The sequence below is a fragment of the Acyrthosiphon pisum genome, chromosome A1 (assembly GCF_005508785.2).
Source record: "Acyrthosiphon pisum isolate AL4f chromosome A1, pea_aphid_22Mar2018_4r6ur, whole genome shotgun sequence".
Lineage (NCBI taxonomy): Eukaryota > Metazoa > Arthropoda > Insecta > Hemiptera > Aphididae > Acyrthosiphon > Acyrthosiphon pisum.
This window is the reverse complement of record NC_042494.1, coordinates 32,836,978-32,849,690: the sequence shown is the minus strand read 5'-3', so window position 1 is coordinate 32,849,690 and position 12,713 is coordinate 32,836,978. Positions and strand designations below refer to the sequence as shown.

General features: G+C 29.8%; 1 protein-coding gene across 1 annotated transcript in view; it reads left to right on the top strand.

The window, feature by feature from the left end:
* LOC100165486 overlaps positions 1 to 12,713 on the top strand; it is a 261,915-nt gene that overhangs the window by 123,212 nt on the left and 125,990 nt on the right. The gene's annotated exons all lie outside the window — the stretch shown is intronic.

Here is a 12,713-nt window from a genome sequence, read left to right as displayed (position 1 = left end):
AACTGCTGCTTTTATTATTACCTATCCTCTCGAAAACCATTGTATTTGAGGAATATCGCAATAGTCAAGCAGTATACAGCTGCTGGTCTGAAAACTTTTAACTGCTTTCATACTAAGTCAAAAGCCTAATTCGGTCCATAAGATTCATTCAGTAAGTTTTCGTCATTAACATTTAGAATATTATCAGTTAGTGGTTATTTTCTCTCATAAAAGAAAAACTCCGGTCTTATAATGAATAAAACAAATATTGAAACGTTTATTTCTGTGACAGACAATCTGTGGATAAAATATATATTTCAATGATAACATTGATAAACTGTTTCAATTTAAATACCGGTACAATTCCAGAAACTCGTTGTTATATTTATGACTCATTATAGTATTGTTATTTATTTATTTTTTAATTTCACGTACTGTTAAAATAAATACAATTTTCATTTCTGTTAGACGTATTTTTTTCAATGGCTTATGTAATTTTTGGCTGGAGAGAAGAACTCCCTTTTCAATCATTTTTCTCGTAAATTATCTTCTATATACCTATAATACAAGTTTTGTTCGATGGATTCTTTTTCAATGAATATAAAATTTTTATTTGCTCTGGAATTGACGTGCTCAGTAAATCTTTATTGTTTGTTTCCATTATCATCATGTTTACATCATTGTTTGTCAGGTTATTGTTTTTCATTTGAATTATCGAACAATATTTTTGTAAATTAAACACTTGTGCTCTGCGTGTTATTACATATCTATCAGTATTCACTCTATTTTAAAGTACATATTCAAGTGTGTTGTACAAGTGTTTAACTTCCCTCCGTGTTGCTGCAAGTTTTTATGAAATTAATGATTTTATATTATTGATCACTATAAAACAGGTAATAACACAATTAAACGTCTAAATTATAATTACCTGTAACTTAAATGTTTTGTGTTAATATCATACATATAATTATACAGTTGGTAGGTAAAGATAAGAAGATTTGAGTCGAGCTTTATGAATGTTATACCTGGTTGCGTATTTAAAATTGAACTAAGATAATTTAGTTTATACATTATTAAACATTTATATAATATAATATAACTAGGTAGTTTTATCTTAAGCTTTATGGTCAAGTGTAGGGTTATATTATATGCAAATTGAATAAATCGTAGCTATTAGACTAAAGAGATAAATGCGGTGATTAAACAAAAATTGTTTAAAAATATGTATCATTGATTAGCTTAACGAAAACGTCGACAACCAATAACTTTATATTGCGTAATATAATATTATATTGTAATCACGAAACAACAATAGTATTATGTATGTGTCTGTGATAAGCCGAACGAATGAGCTTATAGCAATATTATCTTCTTCTATTTTATAATGATGTATAATATACATCATACTTACATGTTATTTCATATTTAATAAAATTATGATAAAGTTGTTATTTAAAACCGTTTCGGCAAATTACAATTGAAGATTATCAATGATCGTTTTAGAATGATTAACTTTTCTCGTTTGTATTGTATATGAGTACATGATTCATATAATATATATATATATATTATATACGTATAGTCGTTTCTTTCTCTTTGGATTACGAAATATAGCTGCTAATAAGATTACGGGTGCTCGTAGTCGGATATCCGAAACTTCTTGTTTCCTTTTTTTCTCCCGTCCCCACCACCACCACTACCCATGTCTCACCATTCTTGGCTTCGGGTAATAAATCCGCTTAAAGTCGGTCGGCTGGTCCGTAATGAAAAACAAAGCTGCCGAGGATGATAACGAAGGGATGGATTGTTAGGGGTAGAAAATGAAAGTCCAATGTGTACGAAAAACTGGATTTGGTTTTTATACAACTCCGTCGCGTATATAGTGGAGAAAAATAACAGTTTTTTTCCTTTGTGCAATGCGATTTAGCGAAGATTATCACCCCAGTTGTTTTTTATTTTTTACGGACCGTAGAAAAACAAGCTCCTGGAAACATGGCCATAAATGAAATGGCTACAGTCCTCGAGAATCCCCAATGCTCAAAGTTAACTGCAATTAAATCGCCTAGGATATAGCACGTCGAAACTAGGCGGCACCTCGAAATCGCCCTCATAAATGCCACCCCGAGGGCACTGGATATAGCCGAAAATCCAACTTTATCGGGCGTTCAATCAACGTGAACAGGCCCGCATTATACCTAACAGTCATAATATCATGAAGTCGGTAAATTTTCTCGGAGGGGGTTATTAATATTGTCTATTTTTTTTTCTATCAAATCTGTCGCTCAGCATAATGTTTTTTTTTTTTGTTTTAAATCCGAAGTATTAGATAAACAAACTATTTATTTGTTGTAAATGTCACAGGTATTTGCCCCGTGCATTTATCAAGTACTTTTACAATAAGTCAACCATGAGCTAGTGCTTTGTTTTAAAATATTATAAACTATATAATAGTACTATACAACCGATTAACGGGAGAATTCCGATAACGCGGTGAACAAGAATTTTTGGTAAAGTTTTAAAAGATTTGGCGATTTCTTTAAAGTATTTGAATGGTTAACGTCCCAGGTGTATTCAAGGATTTTGAAACTTCTTTTATGGTATTATACTTTAGAAACTAACATTGACTAAGTATATGGATATTGTATAGACAGAAGTAAATTTAAATTAATATATAATAACATAACTGAAAGTGTACGTTTTATTTTTCTATAAACTGAATATAATTAAAACTTATCAAGTTCAATCATTGTCTGTTATACAATTTATTATTATTAAACTGTTGAGTTAATAAGCAAAACTGAACAGTTTTTAATTTTTAATATTTCACCATTTAAAATCTATAAATTTATGTCAAGTATTACAACATATTTCATGTGAAATTATTTTGTGCATGAACATTAAAACCGTTGAAATCATTATAATTTAAATTATTTGAATGAAACATTAGAAGTAACAGAAAAATAATTATTTTTGATACTCTGTTCGGTTTTTTCTCTGTTATTAATTATCTTATATGTTTTTGAATGCATTGGTCTATGTTCTAGTTATTACCAGAGCGAAAAGCTATAGAACTGTTTTGTTAAACTTTACCTATATGTTGAAAGTTGCGGTTTTTTTTATATCGTAAGAGATGAAAGAGAAATATGTGCAGCCCTACCCCTCTGAGTGCATTTGATTGATTTTCAGAGTTGGGCTTACATAAGGTCCGGTATTTATTATACCCTTTTTAATGTTAGGCCCTTTTAGGGGAACGATTCGATTAGCACAGCCTTTTTTGTCATGTCAAATGCTGAATAGGCCGCCTGTCAAGGTAAGCACACACTGTCTACGACATTCACGATTTACCACACGTACATAAACAACAAAGTAAACTTTGTATTTAAGTGCTCAAAATAGTTTCATGATTTATAATATACAAAAAAGTCGTTCTTTTGTTCAATGTCATAAATAAATTGTATATAATATACCATATATATATATTATATGAATGGTTTTTAATTAATTAAAGTTTTAAATTCCAAATTATGTTCCATAATGTGGTACTCATTTGATTGTTTTAATCTTTTTTTCCCTCGTTCGTTCAATCTTTAACTTCGTATATCTTGGTACCAATTAACAGTTACAAATATAATTAAGAGAGTCCATCAAATTAGTTTGAGAAATAACGAGAAAATATGTATAAGCCTAAAAAGTAAATAACATTATAACGAAGTCCATTTGCTCTTATACTATACTTCAGAATGAAACACAACAACTGCATAAATTGTCGAAGGATAACATTTTAAACATCAAATAAGTTGTGACTTTTGTATTTCATGTGAAAAAAGTTTTAAAGAAAACTCATATTGAATTTCAATTACATTAAAGACAAAGGTAATTATTAAAACGTGTAATTTGTAAAACATTTATTAAAACTTCAAATTGTATTATAATCTAACAAATAGTTTTAAAAATAATCTGTTTTTATTACAACCCCTTTTGTGTTATTGAATATTTCACATTAATAATAATTAATTTAAAAGAGTTCAAAGGCTAAAAAGTTGGTGTTATGTTTAACCTACTGATATCATACATGGTATCTTTGGAATTGGGACTAGTATCTCTTGGGGACAACAAAAAACATATGAAGTAACGTAGGGTAAAGTTTTATTAGATCACCGTATTTGGTTAGGGTAGATTTATATTACAGATAAAAATCACAAATGCTAAAACTTTTAACAGCGCATTATTAACCATACCATTCGTGATATTTTTAATAAACTTTGTGATGTTACAAAATGAATTATTAAAATGTAACTATTATAGTCATAGTTAAATATGAATGCATAAATGGTTATTGTTCGAATTTGTTTGTTTAATTTAAACTTGATTTCAACATTGAAATTGGTAACTATAATATGACAAGTTATCGAGCCCGGATTAAGATAATTTTGGGCCCGGAGCCAAATAGTAATAATATATCCATTATCCATTATCCATATACTATAGGAAACGTACTATCGGCAGGGGCCCACTATTGTTCGATATCCTTTGTAAGCCCGGGGCCCGGGGCCCGCGGCTATGGTCTTCCTGTCCCCCCTAAATCCGGGCTTGGTTATTATATTTATCTCTATTTGTGATTACAAATTAATTATAATAACTTTTTATTTATTTATAGACTTTAGTTATTGGATATGAGAGTTGCTTAATAGTTAGAAGCTCGATGAAATAATAAAAAAATTAAAATATTCTTTAAGTATCCTCTGAGTTTTTTTTTAAATATAATAAAGTTTTTCGAACTGTTCATAACATTAATCTTATTTGTTTCGTCTTCTTATCCTCCCAGTTGCACTGTAACTATAAACATTTCTGGCACTCTAATAGTGGACGATAATTTTACCAAATTAACTAATCGAATAATAATTTATTTATATCATCGTATAATATTCTAGTAGTTTGATATTCCATATTTTACAAAAATATTTACCGAACTTACACGCATCCCTAGAACACTATATAATATAACTTTTTATTTAATGACTATGCGTTACAAATTCAGAGTAAATATGGTAAATTAAGGATACAGACATAGTGCACACAATATTATTTTTTATTTTTTCCATATTGATAGTTTTAATATATTTGGTGGACCGTATTAAATTAATTTACTCATTATTTACATTTATTCATTTATTCAACGCGTGATTGGCAGTTATGATTTATACTAACAGTTATATTTGCAAAATGTTGACCTTTAAAATGTACGCGTCAACAATAATATTATTAAAATAAAACTATAAGCCTTTATTTCAGTATATGTATAATATTACATATAATATATAATACTCTTCTGATAAAATAAATGTGTAATTTTATAATTATTATAATTTGATGAGAGGAATTTGTTTTTTTCCAGAATAACACAGAACACAGTAGCATTCCATATTTAACTATATTGATATACGATATTTCTATGCGTCACAATTAGGCATCAACTGTGTAATAACTGAGCCATTAAGACGACTATTGTCAAACGCCAATTTGGACACAAATTTTAAATTACAATTTTCAAACTCAAATTTTAGTTTTCAGTTTTACTATTATTATTATTCAAATACTGTTAGATTTAATTATGTTAATATTTTACAATAATATTTTCCAATGTTATTTTTAGCTTGCTGCTGTTTTATTAAAATAATATTACAAACTGTCTATAACATATCTATGAGAAAAAATAATAAATAAATAATATATTTTTCTATACCACTGAAAAGCATGTTCCGGACGCCCATATCGATCATTTATACCTACTATGGACGGTGTAGTTTATTTGACGGTCAGCTAACTGCGTTTTGACTGGTACCACATATTATACGTGGTAGGTACGTTTATTGCGGGTAGTTTAGAGAGCGTCTCGTAAAGAACACTTCAACCTCGGCAAGTCGAGTGGCATTAAAAAAAAAAAAAAAAAACATTCCTCTGGCTTCCTCAGAATCACTTCGTACCGTGGTTTATGATGACAAAAAAATGCAGCAGTTAATGGCCATCTTGAAACCTCTTTACCTACACGGCGGGCGCCCATAGTTGCATCACATTATTTTCTTCTTTGAAAGTCATGTGACCCCCTCAGCGAGCCGTTTCTGTGGCGCCTGTACGTCGTATAATAATAACAATAATAATAGTAACAACATAATGTTTGTGGGGGCCCGGACGGATACTATTATAATAATATACCAGAAAGTCACCGCCGCCATCGCGTTCTCGCGCGGCTCACGAGGTTTGTTGAATTCTAGGATGGTCGTGCCTTGTGTTTAAACAAAACTTTGTGGATAAAGTTTATTAAAATTGCATTACAAATATAGAGTGTATAATGTTATAATATATGTGCGCGAGCGGCGCTCTGATTATTTCGAAGTTTTCACGTCAACCGCATCACACACGCATATCCTGCAACTTTCGTAATAAACTTCTCGAAAATCCCTTTTTAATTAGCCATATGCATTATTGAATACACATAAATAGGTACAAGTGCACGTATATTATCACGGGGCTGTCGCAATCACTAAAGTTAATTAATTTTGTATATCTAACAGGTCGGAGACATTTTAAATCAGTTTGCTCGTATGTATTATATTCGTTGATACATGTCATAATATTTCCGGTGAATCACACGCAGTTATATCAACCATTCTTGCAATATTGTTGTTGCCAGCATGAAATACTTAATATATTTAGTGCACAAAAAGTTTTTAAAATTTTATTTAGTGTTATATAATAATTACTGTTGCAAAAAAATAAAAATAATTGTTATAAAAAAAAGAACTGTAATGGTTATTGAAATATAAAAAGCATTTTAAATAAACCACCCGAGGGGGTTGGCAAAACTTGGGGCCCCATGTCAAATGGAATGAGTAAGGGATTTCGCACCCCTAGTTTATCAATACATTATTCACTTTAATACACAAACTTATACAGATAAAAAAACTTATTTAATTTAGGATGGCACCTGTTTTTGGTCCAACAGTGGTTATTAATAATATTTTCTTAAAATAAAAAAACAGGATAACTATTCTTACATCAAATTAAAGTCAATTCCGTGATTAAAACAATTCATCTACATTTTATAGAAAGACAAATCGATATTAAATTCTAATTTTGAGTTCTAGAACGCCGTGAGCCCGTTACTGTATTGCTGTAACATCAGTGGATATTATACTTATTAACATCGCCTTTGATCTATAGTCCTTATAAAAACTTTTGATACAAGCTCTTTCTAGTTCATTGGACGAAAAAGGTATCAAATACTTGTAATATAACATAATTTTAGACTAAATTAATTGTCTGTATTATTAGAAGTCAGCTATAAGCATACTATACAACACTAAAGACGTCCGTAAGATGATTAACAATGAATTATTATCAAAAAGATAAAAATGAATAACTAATAAATTGGTAGGAACCTATACAATTTATATTTTTAAAAAAATGCATGCCTATTATATATAATATATATCACATAATATTATTATGAATACAAAAAACAATATTTCCATTAATCGTCAGCGATATGCGACAATACTTAATAATATTATACCTACCAAAACAACGAGCTCTTTTGTAAGCTAACTGGTAATTAGTAATTATTTATAATTATTGATTGGTAAAAGACATCTTGTTGAATTCCATCGCAATGTTACGTAATAATGAATGTAAATTAATTTTACACAAATACAGACATAGTGTATTGTCATCACATAATCAATATAATATATGAATGACGATAATTCCATTGTTAGCATTGAAAACCCGTTATACATAAATAACAATCGGCTGATACCACCAAAACGCACTGCCCGCCGGTCCCATCAACGCCTACTCAGTGTATTCCACCGCCGTTTTGGTGGCGACAGAGAGGGTTTTCCTTTGGATTTTCCGACGGCGGCGGTGGTCGGCAGCGGGGTGCGTTAATTATTGTACCATCGTTGGCGTTTAACGAAACCGTGGTGGATGACAATCTGTCGGTGGAAATCGCCAACTCAGCTGCTACGTGGCATAATGTATACGCTGTGTATACAATAGGTAGGTAGAGCGCAATAAAGCGAAGTGTATAATATTATATATATATATACCGGGTGATTCATTGAACACTCGATAATTCAAAAGTATAAATGTTTTAGAAAAAAAAACATTTACACGGGTTCTAGTCATTAATAAACAACATTTCAAAAATGTATAAATGTTTTTATATTTTTTTCCTTAAAATTGTTTAAGTTTTTACTTTTTCGAATGAAAACATGCAGTTTTAATTTCATATTCCAAAGCAGAATATATTTCTAAGTAATTTGATACATAAAAATAATATCGAATTTAGGACAAGTAGCTTATGAGTTTTAAGTATTTAAAGTTTGGATGAGTGGAGTGGAGTGGTACACGGTTACCCCACAAAATGTAGGTCCACTACTCCACTCATCTAACCTTTAAGTACTTATAACTCATAACTATTCATCCTAAATTCGATTTTCATATATCGAATTAATCAGAAAAATATTCTGCTTTCTACGATGAAATTAAAACTGTATGTTGTAATTCAAAAGTAAAACTTGAAGAATTATGAGGATAAAAAATATATAAAAAATATAATTTTTCAACAAAAACGTATTGTAACGACTTAAAACCATTTAAAAATACATTTTTCATAAACCATTAATATTTTTTGAATAATGAGTGTCGTACGTTAAAAGAATCACCCGGTATATTATGCGCGTTTAATTTTTAGTCGCAAACGAATCCATGGTCGATTTGGCGGTAGGCACGTTGTGCTAGTTAGTGGCAGTGGTTGTTTGGTGGTGGAGGTGGGGGTTTGTGTGTGTGTGTGGGTGGGGTGCCCACAATATTGCCCTTTTAAAAGTGCTGACATTTCCAAAACGTTGTTTCAAGCCGCGGGTCCGGGTAGAGATTAGTGTAATGTACTGTGCTGGTGTGACGTCTGACGACGTGGTGTTTACTGTGGCGGTAAATATCGGAGAATGCATTTTAAATTTAGTTAAAATACGAAAAAAATAACTATAACAATCATCAAATAAAATATTACACAGTGTCAAAATATTATAATCTGGTGAGTCTTGACCGTCGCGTCGAAAAGATTTAACAGATTCACAAAAAAGTAAATACGTACCTATATTTAATATAACGTTAATTAACAACTAACATCATGGTAACTTAACGCACGGACTATTATAGGCTGTGACTACCGCCAGGTGACGACGCACGACGGCGCCGCTGGAAACGTGCTTACCGACCGAAGGGGGTTTTACCTGAGCGAATTTTAAACACCACGTCAACGGCATTGCTTCCCTTCCCGACAACGAACACAGTGACATGATACCACTGCACACCCTATCCCGAGCCCACGGCATTTATCCGACACGCCGGCGACAAAGTTTTTCGCTCCGATGCCGCGATGACAACCGTCATCCCTGTTCACGTCGGGGATCGTCATTGCAATATAGCTCGTGCCCATTCGATCGTAAATCGTGGATTCAGGATTTATATAATATAATTTCTCACTTTATATTTCACCCTATATTTCTCTTAGTCACCCAACCACCCCCCTCCTCAGCTCAGTGGATCTCTTTCCGTCAGCGTAACTCTATACGGAATAATATAATATTTTCATTTGGAGTTACCTACAGCACATATTAATGAGTAATTGTTATTATCTTTTTGGATCGATATTCGATTTCTTTTTTATTTCAATGTGGCATTAAAAGTAAGTCTTGTATACAATAGTGTTTTAAATGACGCCATAATATAATTTCTTGTAATTATTTGTCAATGTTCATATTCATATACCATTTTACTTAGGCCGTGGGCCACGATTTGTATCCGAAACTTTAAATACTTATTTTGGTCATTAGAAAGAAATTATAATTACCATATTAGTAAATTAAAATAAACTTTAGGTACTTGTTAGTTATTATGAACAATACAATTAATGTTTAAGTCAAGTGGCGTTTTATTTATTAATTATTTTGAAAGAGAAAGAGTAATTAAATAATTTTTTATCAATGATTTAAAATGCATTTAACCTTATTCCTAGTTTTGAGTTAATGAAAAATGTTATAATTACATTTTTTACATTTCACTATTAATAATTTCATACCTATATATTATTCAATATAAATTAGTAATTTAAATTACTTTTTGGTGGTTAACCAGATTTTCGTCAAAATATTAAGTGCGTAGGTGGTTGGCATGATTCACAAATTCAAGGAAGGTGTCTTCCGGACCGGAAACCTGGTTCCGGTAAGAATGCCGGTATTCGACTGGCCATCATTTCCGGAGCATGGTATAGTTTCCTCAATATCATCCCCTCTCTTACTTATAATCACTATCATCATATCACAGTCTATATAATAGTTATGGATTAAGATATAATGGTCCTTTTGTTCAGTAAATCCTCATTTGTTGTATATAGAACAATGCCCTTCTCCAATGGAATTCTAAATTCGATGGCCATTCTTGTATCAACAATCGATGTGCAGCCACTATAATAGTGATCAAATCACAATGAATTACCATTTGAAGTTAACAAATCTTACTAGGATAAATTGAACTCCCTATCTATAATTCCAAATTCTTATGAATTTTCTATCTCAATATCACTAATGTTTTTTTTAAGTACTCTAATGTAAACAATATTTTGACGTTTCCATCCCATAAGTAAATTTTTTAAACGTAGGTAAATAATTCACAAACAAAAAAAAAGAATAATATATTTTTCAATTGTGAGAAATCATTTGTTAAACTTCATTATGAAATTAACTCCATCTGCACATATTGTTACATCTAGTGGAGAAGAAATTAATTTGGTAATAATAATAATTATATTTAAAGAAAATAATATGTATAGTCGTATAGATTTATATTACTTTGTTTTAAATGCATCTGTGAATTGTAATTTATGAATAGTATAAATTTAAATAAATTAAGGAGTTTAAAAATGACTTGTTTCAATATTATAATATTTTTGAGTTTATATTAGAAAAATTCTTATTTTTGTGCTTATATTATACACATACACATATATTTTATGTCCTATGAAACGAATATTTAGTTGATACAGTAATTTCGAATTAGTCTGATATGGAAGACTTCACTACTCTTAGCATAAACTTCATGTAAAGTTTCTTCCCAACTTTACCATTTCAGTACTCCAGGCAAAATTAATATCAGGTTTGAACGGAGGATTGGGACGACTCTCTGGTGTGTACTGTATAATATAGCATCACGTATTATATTTTTTCACCCTCAATTCATATTTCCATGCAAATATTAAAGACATAATGTCTTGAAGAATATAGTATTTATAATTTTTACAGTTTGTATGATTAATAATTCTACTTTATAAAATATGAATTTTCTAAACGTGACGTATAAAAATGTATAACTGAAGTCTGTACAATAGTTCTTGCTTATATATTTTAATCGATGCACACAATAATGTTATGTTCACTATAATTAGTATCTTATGATTCTAAATACAACTGTATAATATTGATAATTTAATATTATAATAGTACTACGAAAACTGTGAAATGAAACAATTGTTTGTAATTTCGGCAATACTATATTAATTTTTAACTCTTTGAAGTAGAAGGAATTTATATAGGTACAATTTTACAATACATTATCATATCTAAAGAACTAAAAAAAATGTATTTATATGAAACACGTATTCACCTCGATATTCAATGACAGTAAAAATAAGGAATTTTAATTCAAAGGCAAATTTATGTCTGAGTAGAATACAATTTAACGTATATCAGAAAATTCGTATGCTGACGAGTTTTCAAGTTATTTATTTAAAACTGTTCACAATTTCAACATTTAAGGATAAAAAAACGATTCAATGAAATGGATATTGGACTTGAAAAAAACAACAAAAAAACCAAATAAATAAATATAAAAAAAAGTATGAATGAGACTATGAGAGGGAGCGCATGTTTTGATTACAAACAGCTCATATACTTTAATATATTTCTCTCTATTTTAATGGAAGAAACTGATATATTGATACGTGACTGTTATTTAAAGCATTTCAATTCTAACGAAATATTTATTTATTCGATTTAAATATTACTCTTTATCCTATTGTTTGGCCTTTGCAAATTTTAATTTATATATAATTTTTAAATGTAAATTAAACGAGAAAAATGTTTACACAAACGATTTAAAGGTACCTATTTCAAAATATTAGATAACGTAATATCAGATATTCAGCTATTGATTTTACATTCTGTTATATATATTATAATAATTTTAAATGGTTACATTAAACTATTAAAAATAATTGTTCTATACATAAAAAATACAGTTTCAGTATTAAATGTACAAAACATTTTTCGAGCAAATACAACTAAATCAATCTACAAATATTACATTTAGATATTTTCTACTTAATTTGAAGTGTTTGGAATTTATTTTGATCCCTCGATGTCACCGCTCTTACTTGTGCATTATAATGGAAAAGTTATACATTTTACTTCTTTCTTTTACATTGATGTTATAAAAAATAAGTCCTGACCCGAAAAGATTAAAAACGACGAACAATGAGACGTCTTCAAATTCTCTCGCCAAGAGTTTTACCCTTAAAAAAAGTCTATATTATATATAACTATGGTATAGGTATATATAATATTATGTATCACTGAATACAACGAACTGATCGGATTACGCGAATTTTGAGGGGAGAA